This window comes from Lolium perenne, chromosome 6, assembly GCF_019359855.2.
Source record: "Lolium perenne isolate Kyuss_39 chromosome 6, Kyuss_2.0, whole genome shotgun sequence".
Taxonomy (NCBI): domain Eukaryota; kingdom Viridiplantae; phylum Streptophyta; class Magnoliopsida; order Poales; family Poaceae; genus Lolium; species Lolium perenne.
The window spans coordinates 65567665-65581477 of NC_067249.2; the positions used below are offsets into that span (position 1 = coordinate 65567665).

The 13813-nt window shown below is 44.6% G+C and overlaps 1 long non-coding RNA gene across 1 annotated transcript in view; it reads left to right on the forward strand.

Moving 5' to 3' along the window:
- The window catches only part of LOC127307529 (uncharacterized), a 123137-nt gene extending 109324 nt beyond the window's left edge, over positions 1-13813 (forward strand). Inside the window, exon 3 of the long non-coding RNA XR_011746896.1 lies at positions 13574-13813. This is a non-coding gene — a long non-coding RNA (uncharacterized lncRNA). The remainder of the gene's footprint in view (positions 1-13573) is intronic.

The window sequence follows — 13813 nt, forward strand, 5'->3', positions numbered from 1 at the left end:
AGTATTTTCGATAAATAAGAGTGTCGAACCCAACGAGGAGCAAAAGGTGCTGACAAGCAGTTTCGATGAAGGATTCACTGTAAATGCTCACAGACAAGTATTCAGGGGTTTTTGATATAGCAGATAAATAAATTACGAGTAAGTAAAATGCGAGAGAAATAATTGCAGCGAGTGGCCCAATCCTTTTTAGCACAAAGGACAAGCCGGTTTGTTTACTTATAATGACCAAACGTTCTTGAGGACACACGGGAATTTAGTCTAGTGCTTTCGCTTCATATAGCTGATTAATCTTCATTGTTTTGATAAGTGTTGTGTGGGTGAACCTATGCTAATGCACCGCCCTTCCTAGGACTAATACATACTTGTGATTATACCCCTTGCATGCATCCGCAACTACAAGAAAGTAATTAAGATAAATCTTACCACAGCCTTAAACTCTGAGATCCTGCTATCCCTCCTGCATCGATATACCAACGGGGGTTCAGGTTTCTGTCACTCCGGCAACCCCGCAATTAGCAAACGAGTACAAGATGTATTCCCCTATGCCCATAAAGGTGAAGTATCATGTAGTCGACGTTCACATGAAACCACTAGAAGAATAACACCACAACTTAAATATCAAACCATTGAATATTACCCAACATAATTCACTACTAACATTTAGACTTCACCCATATCCTCAAGAACTGAACGAACTACTCACGAGACATCATATGGAACATGATTAGAGGTGATATGATGATGAATAACAATCTGAACATAAACCTTGGTTCAATGGTTTCACTCAATAGCATCAATAACAAGTAGAAATCAATACCGGGAGAGTTTCCCCTATCAAACAATCAAGATCCAACCCTAATTGTTACAGCGGTGACGATGTGCAGCGGTGGAGATGGCGGTGATGATGATGGAGATGATGGTGATGATGATCCCAATGATGTCCGGCTCGATGACGATGACGATGGCGTCGATTTCCCCCTCCGTGAGGGAATTTCCCCAGCAGATTTCAGCCTGCCGGAGACCTCTTTTCTCTCTGGTGTTTTCCGCCCCGCAGAGGCGGCTGTGACTCTTCGCGACTATCCTCTGGAGCTTACGTTTTCGGGACGAATAAGTACGCGAAGGAGAGGAGGCCAGAGGGGGCTGTGGGCCCCCTCCCCACAAGGCGGCGTGGCCAGGCCTGGGCCCGCGCCGGCCTATGGGGGGCCCATGGCGGCCCTCCTCGGCTCCTTCTTTTGGCTATCTTCGTCTTCTGGAAAAATACGATTTTCAGTGTAATTTCCGTCAATTGTTGGTCTTCCGAAATATTGCATTCTGACGGTGCTTTTTCCAGCAGAATCCTGACTCCGGTGCGCGATTCTCCAACAATCATGAAACATGCAAAATAGATGAAATAACATAAGTATCACCTCTAAATATGAAATATTATCAATGAATAACAGTAAATTATGATATAAAATAGTGATGCAAAATGGACGTATCATGTCCCCATGTCAGCATGGTTGCCACACAACAAGCAACTTATAAGAACTAAGATACATAAGTGACATATTCCTTATCACAGTATTTTTTAGGATACTTTCCAAATTGTTCGGTTTGAAATTCTCTACAACTTTGTAGTTTACGACTTTTCCATTGGACTTCGATTTGATGGAGTTTCGAAGCGATCTTTGAAAAGTGTTCAGCAGTGACAGATTCCGGGAAATTCCAGATTTCGCCATAATGAGCTATTTCCTTCCATATTTGCCTATTTCCTGCACAACAAAGTTGAAACCAAGAACTTGTGCACTTTTGAAACTATTAATAGGTTAGTCCCTTAAAACATATAGTAATTGGTGTAAAACAAGCATGGAACATAAAAAATTATAGATACGTTTGCGACGTATCATTCACCACCGCCAAGAACAAGATGGGATTGGATGACCTCTTGAGTAATCAAAGGTCAAACTATCAAAAGTTTGGACTTGGATATGTTCCCAAGTCTCACAAGAAGAACAACTACAAGAAGGAGAAACCCGCTCAAGATAAGAACAAGAAGGTCACTAATGTTGGCAAAACCTCAAAGGGCAAAGCCACTAGTGGTGACCGCACGGGGCCAAACGATCACTATGCTTTATTTGTTGATTATTATGGTGATGTCTATGCTAAATATGTTGGCCCTCGTAATGGCTATGCTCATAGAGAGTACTCAATTTGGGTACCAAAAGATATTGTTGCCACTGCAAAGGAACCCATTAATCGATGGGTTCCTAAATCCTCTACTTGATTTTGTAGGGATATTCCTCCGGTGGTCCAAAATGGGTGTTTGATAGTGGATGCACCAATCATATGACCAGAGGAAGAGGTGTGCTTGATCAATTCATTGAAGATATCAACAAGAAGTCAAGCATCACCTTTGGTGACAACTCAAAGGGAAAGGTACTTGGGTATGGCAAGGTAACAATCTCTAAGGACTTGTGCCTTGAGACGGTCATGCTTGTTGAATCCCTTGGCTATAACTTACTTTCTATATATCATCTTGCCGATGCCGGTTACAATTCATATTTTACTAATTATTGTGTGAAAGTCTTTAGGAGTGACAATCTCAAATTGGTCCTTGTTGGATATGTGGAGAACAACCTTTACGTGGTTGACCTCTCGAAAGAGAGCTCCTCTCCCTCCACATGTCTAATGGCGGCCAAGCATGATGAAGGTTGGTTGTGGCATCGCCGCCTTGGTCATGTCAACATGAGAAATCTTAAACAACTCCTAAAGGGCGAGCACATTGTGGGACTAACCGGCATTTCTTTTGAGAAAGATCGTGTTTGCAGTGCATTTGTAGCTAGAAAGCAACTCAAGAAGAAACATCCTATCAAGAGTATCGTCACCACATCTAGGCCTTTGGAGCTCCTTCACTTGGATCTCTTTGGGCCATCACACTATGATACTCTTGGTGGGAGCAAGTATGGACTTGTCATTGTTGATGATTACTCAAGATACTCTTGGGTCTTTCTCCTTAAGTCTAAGGATGACACCCATAGAGAGTTCATCACCTTTGCCAAGAAAGCTCAACGTATGTATGAATCCGAGATCAAGGCGATTAGGACCGACAATGGCACCGAGTTCAAGAACTACACCATGCAAGAGTTTGTTGATGATGAGGGCATCAAGCATGAGTTTTCGGTGCCATACACCCCAACAAAATGGTGTTGTTGAAAGGAAGAACCGGACTATCATTGAGATGGCAAGAACCATGTTGAGTGAATTCAACTCACCCCACAACTTTTGGGGAGAAGCCATCTCTACGGCTGTCCACTACTCCAACCGGCTCTTCCTCCGCCCCCTCCATAACAAAACTCCATATGAGCTTCTCATAGGTAACAAGCCTAATGTCATGTATATTCGTGTCTTTGGATGCAAATGTCTTGTTAAGAACAACAAACAGAAGCTCGGTAAATTTGAAACTAGAACCATAGAGGGCATATTTGTTGGTTATGCGGAGAACTGTCACGCCTATAGATAGTACAACCGGTCCACTGGGACTATTGAAGTATCTTGTGACGTGGTGTTCTTGGAGGATAATGGCTCCCAAGTGGAGCAAGTTGTTCCATGTGTTGCAGGTAATAGTGATGATCCATCTAGTGCCATCGAGCATATGGGCATTGGACACATCCGGCCCATGGAAGTTCATAATGATGATCAAGATGATGGAGTAGAAGTATCAAGCACGGCTCGAGTGGAGCCTAGCTCAACTCAAGCCGAACCATCAAGTGCAACTCAAGAACCATCCTCCACTCAAGATGAGTCACATTCTGAAGAACAAGAAGAAAGTCTTCATTCCACTGAGCAAGACCATGATGATGATCAAGAGACATCCTCAACTCATGATCAAGCTCAAGTGATCCCTCATGATCAAGTACTAGCAAGAGATGAATTCATTGATCATGAAGGAACCATTCGGAAGATCAAGGCCGCTACAAGGGCAAGTGACATGAAAGTAGATCAAGTCCTTGGTAGCATCTCAAGAGGAGTGGTAACTCATAGACACCATGCATTACTTATCACTTATTGTCAACACCATGCTTTTGTGTCTAGTTTTGAACCACTCAAGGTACATGAAGCCTTGGTTGATCCGGATTGGGTAATTGCCATGCAAGAAGAATTGGAGTGTTTCACTCGTAATGAAGTATGGTCTCTAGTTGAGAGACCCAAGGATCATCGCATCAATGTTATTGGGACCAAATGGGTATTCAAGAACAAGCAAGATGAGAATGGCATTGTCATACGAAACATAGCAAGGTTAGTGGCGCAAGGGTTTGCCCAAATAGAAGGTATGGATTTTGAGGATACCTTTGCGCCGGTAGCCCGTCTTGAAGCTATTCGTCTTTTGCTTGCATTTGCATCTTTCCACAATTTCAAACTATATCAAATGGATGTGAAAAGTGCATTTTTGAATGGTCCCCTAAAAGAAACCGCATATGTGGCTCAACCCCCGGGTTTCGAAGACCCATGCCGACCCAACCATGTGTATTTACTCCATAAGGCACTCTACGATCTCAAGCAAGCTCCACGTGCTTGGTATGAGTTCCTTAGGGATTTCTTACTACATGATGGGTTTTGCATGGGTACGGTCGATTCCACCCTTTTCGCCAAGCGGGTTAAAGGGGGTGGCTTATTTATATGTCAAATATATGTTGATGATATTATATTTGGTGGAACTAACCCCAATCATAACAAAGCTTTTGAGCTATTGATGACTAGGAAATTTGAGATGTCCATGATGGGAGAGTTGAAGTTCTTCCTAGGCTTCCAAGTGAGGCAACTTGCAAAAGGCACCTTCATCTCTCAAGAAAAGTATGTGAAGGACATGCTCAAGAAATTCAACATGACCAATGCAAGTCCAATGAAGACACCCATGCCCGTAAAGGGGCAACTTGGCTCATGTGACGGTGAGAAGGATGTGGACATAAAGGTATACCGCTCCATGATAGGATCCTTGCTCTACCTTTGTGCCTCTAGGCCGGATATCATGCTAAGTGTAGGGATGTGTGCTTGTTTTCAATCCGCTCCTAAGGAGAGCCATTTAATGGCGGTCAAACGGATTCTAAGATACATTGTTCTCACTCCTACTCTCGGGCTATGGTATCCAAAGGGTTCAACCTTTGAACTCATTGGCTATTCGGATTCCGATTGGGCCGGTGATAAGGTTGACCGGAAGTCTACCTCCGGGGCTTGCCAATTTATTGGCCGGTCATTGGTGAGTTGGTCATCCAAGAAACAAAACTCCACCGCTCTATCCACCGCTGAAGCCGAATACATATCCGCGGCATCTTGTTGCACTCAATTGTTATGGATGAAGCAAACCTTGAAAGACTATGGTGTGTCTCTTGGTACGGTGCCTCTTCTTTGTGACAATGAAAGTGCAATTAAGATCGCCAATAACCCGGTTCAACATTGTCGCACCAAACATATTGACATTCGCCATCACTTCCTACGTGATCATGTTGCCAATAAGGATATTGATCTCACTCATGTGGGAATAACCTACCAATTGGCGGATATTTTCACTAAGCCTTTGGATGAAGCCCGGTTTGTTAACTTGAGAGGAGAACTTGGTATTCTTGATCCTAAAAACTTGGATTGATTAACTTCTTGCACTATATTCTTGCATTTATCTTGCTCTCTAGCTTAGAGGCATAGCACATATGGGGATAGTCATCTTACCATGTCTTGGTATGATGCATACATATGTGTGCAACATAAATAGACCCAATGTCATTATATGGACCCAAGCATGTCTCTTCGAGGTCTCATGACATTTGCGCTTTCACATAGGGGGAGTAATCCCCCGCCCCTCATTGAGCCTCTATTACAACTTGATTTGACTATATAAGGCCAAATGATCTTATTGCAAAAATCATTTCAAAATGACTTATGATTCTTGATATATATTTCGAATCATGCCCATTGTTGCTATTTACATCTTGTTTGGATTTTCACTCCAATGGGTATCCCTAGAGAACTTTGTGTTTCCGACCCCATGTCTATGCTCATCTCATCATCATCTATCTATCTATATGTACATGTCATCATCTAAGCATTCATACACATTTACACAAAGAATAGGGGAAAAACGAGGCAAAACGAGACAAAACTGGGCAGATTGTCCCTGGCCGATCTCTGGCCCGGTTGGACCGGCCTCTGGGCCGGACTAGCCGGCGCCAGGCCTGGTCGACCGGGCGCCCGACCGGCCGCGCGGCTGGTTATGTTTTGGGAGAGGATACCCCTTGGGGTCTTCTTCCTCATTAGCCCCCATCTCCAAAACCTCCATGGCCGCCGCCTCCACCACCTCCACCACGTTCTAGGACCTTCCCACCACGAGAATCCTCCCAAACTCCACCAAACCATAGATCGGGTCCCTTGGAACATCTCCACCAGAGGATTTGGTCCCTCTCAAGCTATTTTGGGAGATCTTGGAGTTTTGGCTTTCAAGCCCTACCTAGGTGTTCTTCTTGCTCTCTTGATCAAGGAGGACCATGTCTTCGGGTAATTTGTTCTCTCTTTCTCTCTATTTCCTAGTCCTCATCACACATTGCACATCTTTGAGAAGATTTGAGGAAATTTTAGGGTAGGGTTAGGTTTTGTAAAGTCCTCATGCCATTAGAGTGTCTCACAGCACAATGCACATATTCCACTCTATTGCTATAGTCTATATTCAAGTTTATGAGTTTTTGCATGATTTTGTGGTAGAAATTCTGGGCAAAATCTCACAAATTCGATAGACCCGGTCACCAGCCCGGTCAACCGGCCTCTCAACCGGCCGGCCCGGCGTGCCGCCCGGTCAACCGAATTGGCAACCGGCTCGTCCGGTCTGCCGTCCGGTTGGACCGGCCTGTGCGCCGGATCGCCCAGTTCTTCGCACAATCTCATCGAAACACTTGGATATATGCTATGCTTTTTGGCTTCCCTCTTACTGATGACATGTACACTTACCCCACTGCTATCCTCGCTCTATTTTCTCATTTACAGATAGTTGGAGCGGTGGAGAACGTAGCAATCTTGCCAAGAGAGGAAGGACTACTAAGCCTCCACCCCGCCGTACTAGTGGCCGCATGCCCCCTAAAGCACCTCAGACTACTGACACTGGCAGCTCCGCTGGGGGAAGAAGCAAGACAGTTGGTGGTAAGAGAAAGGACAAGCATGCCGCCCAAGAGGATGATGAAATAGTGCCAGCCTTTAATATTGGAGACGCACATCATGGTCATTGGTAGGATTTGAGGACGGAGAATCCGTATCGCTATGAGCAACGGACTTACACTGGTGGGGACAAGTTATTCTGGACCAAGACCCAAGCACGCCTATGGGAAGATTTCTATGACACTAGAGAGTGTATGAAGAATGGTGTTGTTGTGATGCCCAAGGCCATCAACCCTGAAGAGATTACCTTGCATGCCGCCACAAAGTACCGCTTTGTGGTTGATACCTTGAAGGGTTTGCGACCCTATGACCTTGTGTGCCTGAAGCCCGATGATGAACTAGCAGAAAGCATCTATTGTCCCCTTCTCGTCCGTCAATTCCATTGCACCATCTTCTTCCATGATGATGAGGACCGCACTATGACTTGGATGACTGGCAAGGAGAAGTACTCATGCACCTACACTCACTTCTGTGAAGCCATGGGTTTTGGTGGTGGCCGTGCTCAAGGGTACAGGATTCATTCTCGGTCTAAGCTCACTAAAGGTGACATCTCCTTTTGCTATCCCCCGAACCCCACAGCTGGACCTCCCACTGTCTCTGGGATGTACTACTCTTATCTTGTCCTTGCCAAGATGTTCCGTGAGAGTCTCATCAGCAAGTCAGGCGATACCAGTGAAGTCAGGAACTACCACCTGAATCTGATGTACTATTGCCACCCTGACAGGATAAGGAAAATTGATGGCTGTGATCTCATTCACTGTGAACTGAAGCGTTCAGTTATGGGCCGCATGACTCCCAACTATGCTCAGTATGTTCAGCGGCTCATCAACCACATGGTACCTCCTCCTCTCAACACACTTGATCAAAGAGTCATCATGGAACCATACAAGTTCCCCACTCAGGACGGTCGCCAGGACACCCCTTCCATGATGCCCTCCTCTGAGCGCCGTTCCAAGGAACGCCATGATCCTGCAGCTAGCTCCAGCTACTCTCGGCGTCCCAAGCGTGGTGCCGCTCGCTTCTTCTCCAGCATGTGGCAAATGTGCAATACCAATGATGTTGCACATCAAAGCCTTGCTTTGAACCAGGAGACACGGAGGAGACAGAATGAGTTCATGACTACACGGAATGTCCCTGTTCCTCCTTCTGGCCTTGAGATGGAGCCTGTGGTTGCACCTGCTTGGGAGATGCCTCCCATTACTGATGAGATGCTCCAGAACTTCAACCTCTCCATGTATGCTCATGGTGGCCCTCCTCCTAGGACTGCTCGTGCTCCTTCTGATGATGATGCTGACGAGGATGAAGGTGATGCGGATGCAGCTACGCGTGATGATGGCGATAGCTCCTATTCCGCTGGGCATGAGTTCTATTGATGGGTGCGCTAGCATCTCTCTTCTTTTCTTCGCCTTTTTGGTGTTCCGATGCCAAAGGGGGAGAAGAGAGTAGAGTCTAGGATCACGGGGTTCTTTGATGGTCACAAGCCATGGGTGTTGCTTTATTTGATTCTTTTATGGCTTGTGCTTATTTGCTTTGATTTCTCAAGAACCATTTGCTACTTCGAATAATTCGTGTATGGACGACTAATTGTATGCTTAAGCACTCTATTAGGATGATCATGCTTTATGCTTATATATCTTGTTATACTTGTCCATACCATGCTTGTTTCCTAAAGATATTGGGGGAGCTTCTCATATTCCACAAATGGTGCACTTTGTATTCAAACGCAAATTCTCCAAGTGCACACATTATGGGGGAGCTGTCTTAATATCTTATATGGAATCAATGTTTAGAGCTTATCATAATATCTATATGTGACTCTAGCTCGGTTTGTCATCGTATACCAAAAAGGGGAGATTGTAAGGGTATTTTACCCTTATCCATTATTTTGGTAACAATGACACCGTGCTAGAGTATTTGGCCTAATACGTTTATAAGGATAATCTCAGGTATTAGGCAATGTGTATCAAAGGAACAAGAAGGCTAAAGGAGACCCCCCACTTCAACAACAATCGAAAAGGGGTCTACAGCAGAAATCCGGTCTGCCGCCCGATCAGCCGGCCTCCCAACCGGCCTGCTCGGCGTGCCGACCGGTCAACCGGGCGCCAACCCTGCGCCGGACTAGCTCCGGTCAGCCGGCCTCCCAACCGGCGGGCCCGGCGTGCCGACCGGTCAACCGGGCGCCAACCGGATGACCTCCTGGACGATACAAAGTAACCCCGGTCGGGGTCCGGCCTGCCGACCGGTTTGGACCGGCTGGTCCGGTCCCCGATCCGGTCCGACCGGCCTCTGCACCGGACAATCCGGTCTGTGGTCCGGTTGACCGGGTTTGTCGGGAGAAAAGGTGATGTGGCAAGTGACCAATGGCCATATTTCGAAGAACACTATAAATAGCCCTTCTTCTACCTCTGAACAGTTAGACACTACACTACAAGCTGTTCTTGAGCTCTCTCTCTCATACTCAATTGCTACAAACACCAAAAGCCTCAGATCTCCCTCCTCCTCCACCCAAACTCAAATCCCTCCAGGGAAACGATAGAGGAGGACCCGATCTACTGTTCTACCAAGCCAAATCTCATTCCCCCTTGTATTCATCAAGAAACTCGCTTCCTAGGGTTCCTTGGAAACCCTAGGTGGGCAAGAGGAGTCCGGAAGCATCCAGGCTGTGGATTTGCTCCGGGCAAGATTGTGAAGGTTTGGAGGCTACCTCAAAGTCTACCACAAGTGAGTGAGCTATTCCTTCGTGGTATAGGCTCCGGAGAATAGGGTGAGCCTTCGTGGCATGGGGAATCCTTCGTGGGACCTCCACCCCTACAAACATGACGTACCTTCTTGCAAAGGAAGGGAACACGGGAATACATCCTCGTCTCCGCGTGCTATCGGTTATCTCTAACTAAACTCCTTACTTGTGATTTAACTGACTGTGAGAGCCTTCGTGCTCGAGTTTGTTGTATCCTCATATAGGTTGCTTCACATAGTTTGCATTAGGCTCAACTTTATATTCCGCAAAGCCTAATATTGCAAAGAAAGAATTAAAATCTGTAGAAACCTATTCACCCCCCCCCCCCCTCTAGGTTTACCATCTATATACTTTCAGAAACAAGCAACGTCGGCCGAAAAAAGAAAACTAGAGAACCAAATTTTGCTCTGATACCATGTTAGGGCAATATGCTTGTTGTATTATCAGGGGGCCAAAGCCCACAATATATATTACATATATATGTGCAAATATGCAGGAAGCCCCCTAACATATGGGGAAACTACAATATACAGATATATACATCTAACAATGGCCACATTTAAGATATATTTACTTAATATCATTACAACAGGAGGGCACCATCACAAAACTGTCTACTTTAGATCAACCTCATCGGCTAGATATGTCTATTGTGCCATTGGGCTATTCATAGTTCTGTAATTCTTAACCCCATGTGATGTGTACCGAATATGTTGAGGTTGCCAAACAACTTCAAGACAACTTCAGCAATTTGGGGGTCTTAATTATACACTCGCACGTAGGTTTTGCATACTGTATCCGTACAAGTGTTGTAAAAGTTGATGTTTTGTGTGGCATGCTTTCTGTAGTTATTTTGATGTTAGCCAAACTACGTAGCATTTACTAGAAGCATGTCTGCAATTCATGATGCCGCTTGGCCTCTTGATGTTCATCTTACAAAACCGCGTAAATAAAAGTAGATCAAACGAAGAACAAGATCACAGATTTTTACGTGAAAATCCAAACGGGAAAAAACCACGGAACGCACGGCGGCGTATCACTATAATTGGAAGAGTATTATAATACACGAGAGGACGGACCCTCTACGTGCTATCAATATGGAGAAACTCTCTCTCATCTATTCTATAACTACCTGGGACTATATATAGGAGCAAACAACTATCTTTCTTGGCGGACATGAAATAGAGTTGTACTGTGCTACGTCTAGCACGTTTGGCATACCATAGTCCGTTAGGACTCCTTCCATAGTACAACATGTAAATAGATTTCGGATCACAATACAACAAACTCCACCTTGAGCCGAAATCCCTTGCAACAGTCATAGAAATCATTTAACTCCTCAACTAAAGTCATCACAAGTAAACCTTGTGCCTTGAAACGTCCATAGACTAATAAACTTCTAATGAAGTCAAATTGAGCAAATCAATGATAGGTCGTCTAGAAAACACCACAGATGTCAACAAAGCAGACGAACGAACTTGGGTCTCCAATATAACCCAACACAAGTCTGAGTCTGTGCCACTGACCTCAAAGAAAACTGAAACTGCTCAATGATCAAATGACATAAGTCATCATTTCTCCTGTGGTGCTTGAACAAGCGCATAGCTCATAGTGCAACATCTCGGTGCACATAACATTGTGAAGAACTCATCTCATGGAATCTGAACGTGCCAAACCTCGACAAACAATACTCATGCAAGAGCATCTAGTACGGAGAACACCTCGTACACAAAAACTACCGTCTTGTAAGGTTGATGAAAAATCCATGACATGGTAAAAACTGCCTTGTAGAACAACTGTCGGATGATGAAACCTCAAACATGCAATGAAGCTTCAACTCGCAATAGACCCCTCCTGAAAGAGCAAAGACAACTGAATTGCACTGAAACTTATAGTACTAAGTGTTGTTGTATCTAGCAGAAAACAATCTCCTTCTTGCACCTCAATTAATCCTCATCACAAACTTGAGTAACAAAGCAAAACCTTTACATGCATAACAGCAAAAACTCGGAGAGCAAAGAGTATAATGTTGGCTACCAACAGGCATAAAAGTTACCTCCTCCATAAATTTTTCCTGATATCTGAATTGTGTTCTTCATATAATTGCAGCAACATAATATCTGAAATTTGCATCCATAATATCCCGGCAGGTTACAAATCACCAAACTCCACCTCGAACTGAAAACTATCAAAAACGATGATCATACTAGTTGTAAAACATCGAACATAGGTGGTGCGGAAATCCTTTCCTTTCTCCTCATTGGTCCAAACAACAACATACTTATTTCCAAAACTATTCAGTGCATCCTCATAATCGGCTTGCGCCAACAAACGTCCGCATCTTAACTTGCCATAGAGAAAACCTTTGTGTCACGAACTCACGATCTAGCAGCGGAAAGTCATACTTCATAGTAGACAACAGTAGTTAAAATCTTTGAACACAAAGTAGTACAAATCTAACAAAAAAATTCTTTGCAAAATTAAATTTGCGGAGCAGGAAATTAAGAACAGATGGCACCTGGTACTGTTTGAATGTGACGTAGAAATTAGAGGACGGAAAATCAATCTGCAGCTTCACGTGACGTACCACTAGCGCTGCAGCCCATAGGGATTTTACAAGAGCTAGGGAAGCATATCTCTTCCACGCATGAAAGAGCAAAAGTTGCTCCACCTCGGGACTTGATCCAAGATGATCCATCTGCAGCGCGTATGCTTTAAATCAATCACGCATGTACGTACAACTTCCACTCGATTTGGTACTCCTCCTCCAAACGCAGCTCCTCGCACGGAATTACCGGCTAGAAGAAGTATCACGGCGGAACGGGAGTCGTACCAGACTCGGTAACTGCACGCGACTTGGCAGATTGGTGCTGCGGAACGACGGATCGCGGAACGGCGATGCACCTTGTGTAGATCTCGGCAAACACAATTTGGATCGCAAGAGGCGGTGCATGGACGCCAACGGGAAAAACTGCAAAGATCCAGATCTAATTTTTGTAGACTGAATTTCACAAACCACAAGTCCACAACAGGGCTCTGATTCGTCAAAACTGCATAAGACCACAAGATTGCGGCCGATGATCCAAACACGCGGTGCTGCCCTAGGAGCGCAGAAGTCTCCCAGGGCAGCGGATCGATCTCAAGCCTTGTGCTCTGATACTACTTGTTACAAAACCGCGCAAATAAAAGTAGATCAAACGAAGAACAAGAACACAGATTTTTACGTGAAAACCCAAACGGGAAAAAATCACGGAACGCACGGCGGTGTATCACTATAATTGGAGGAGTATTACAATACACGAGAGGACAGACCCTCTACGTGCTATCAATATGAAGAAACTCTCTCTCATCTATTCTATGACTACCCGAGACTATATATAGGGGCAAACAACTCTCTTTCTTGGCGGACACGAAATAGAGTTGTACTGTGCTACGTCTAGCACGTTTGGCATACCATAGTCCGTTAGGACTCCTTCCATAGTACAACATGTAAATAGATTTTGGATCACAATACAACAGTTCATGGGACTGCTAGAGCATGTTGATTACAAAAGAGAGAATTTTCACCTTTTAGTAACTAGAGATTATATTTTCTTCGCTCTCAGTTTGGCTTCTTGTGTGGAATCAAAACTTACAGTAAACCTTACAACTGTTTGATTGCAGAAGTTGGGAGCTCACAATATACAAACAAATGAGAATGTTCTGCTAGGCAAGAAGATATGCTGGCCAAGATGCTGGTATAATATGAGCACTAATTGGTGCATTAGAGTTGATTTCGTGTATAAGTGACATTGTTTCTATGTGTGGATTCTGGTCTGGATTATTAAGAATGGACCATACATTTTAGTCCCATATGCCAAATATTGCTTGAATCGAAGATGGCTATCGGCTACAGTTTCAAAG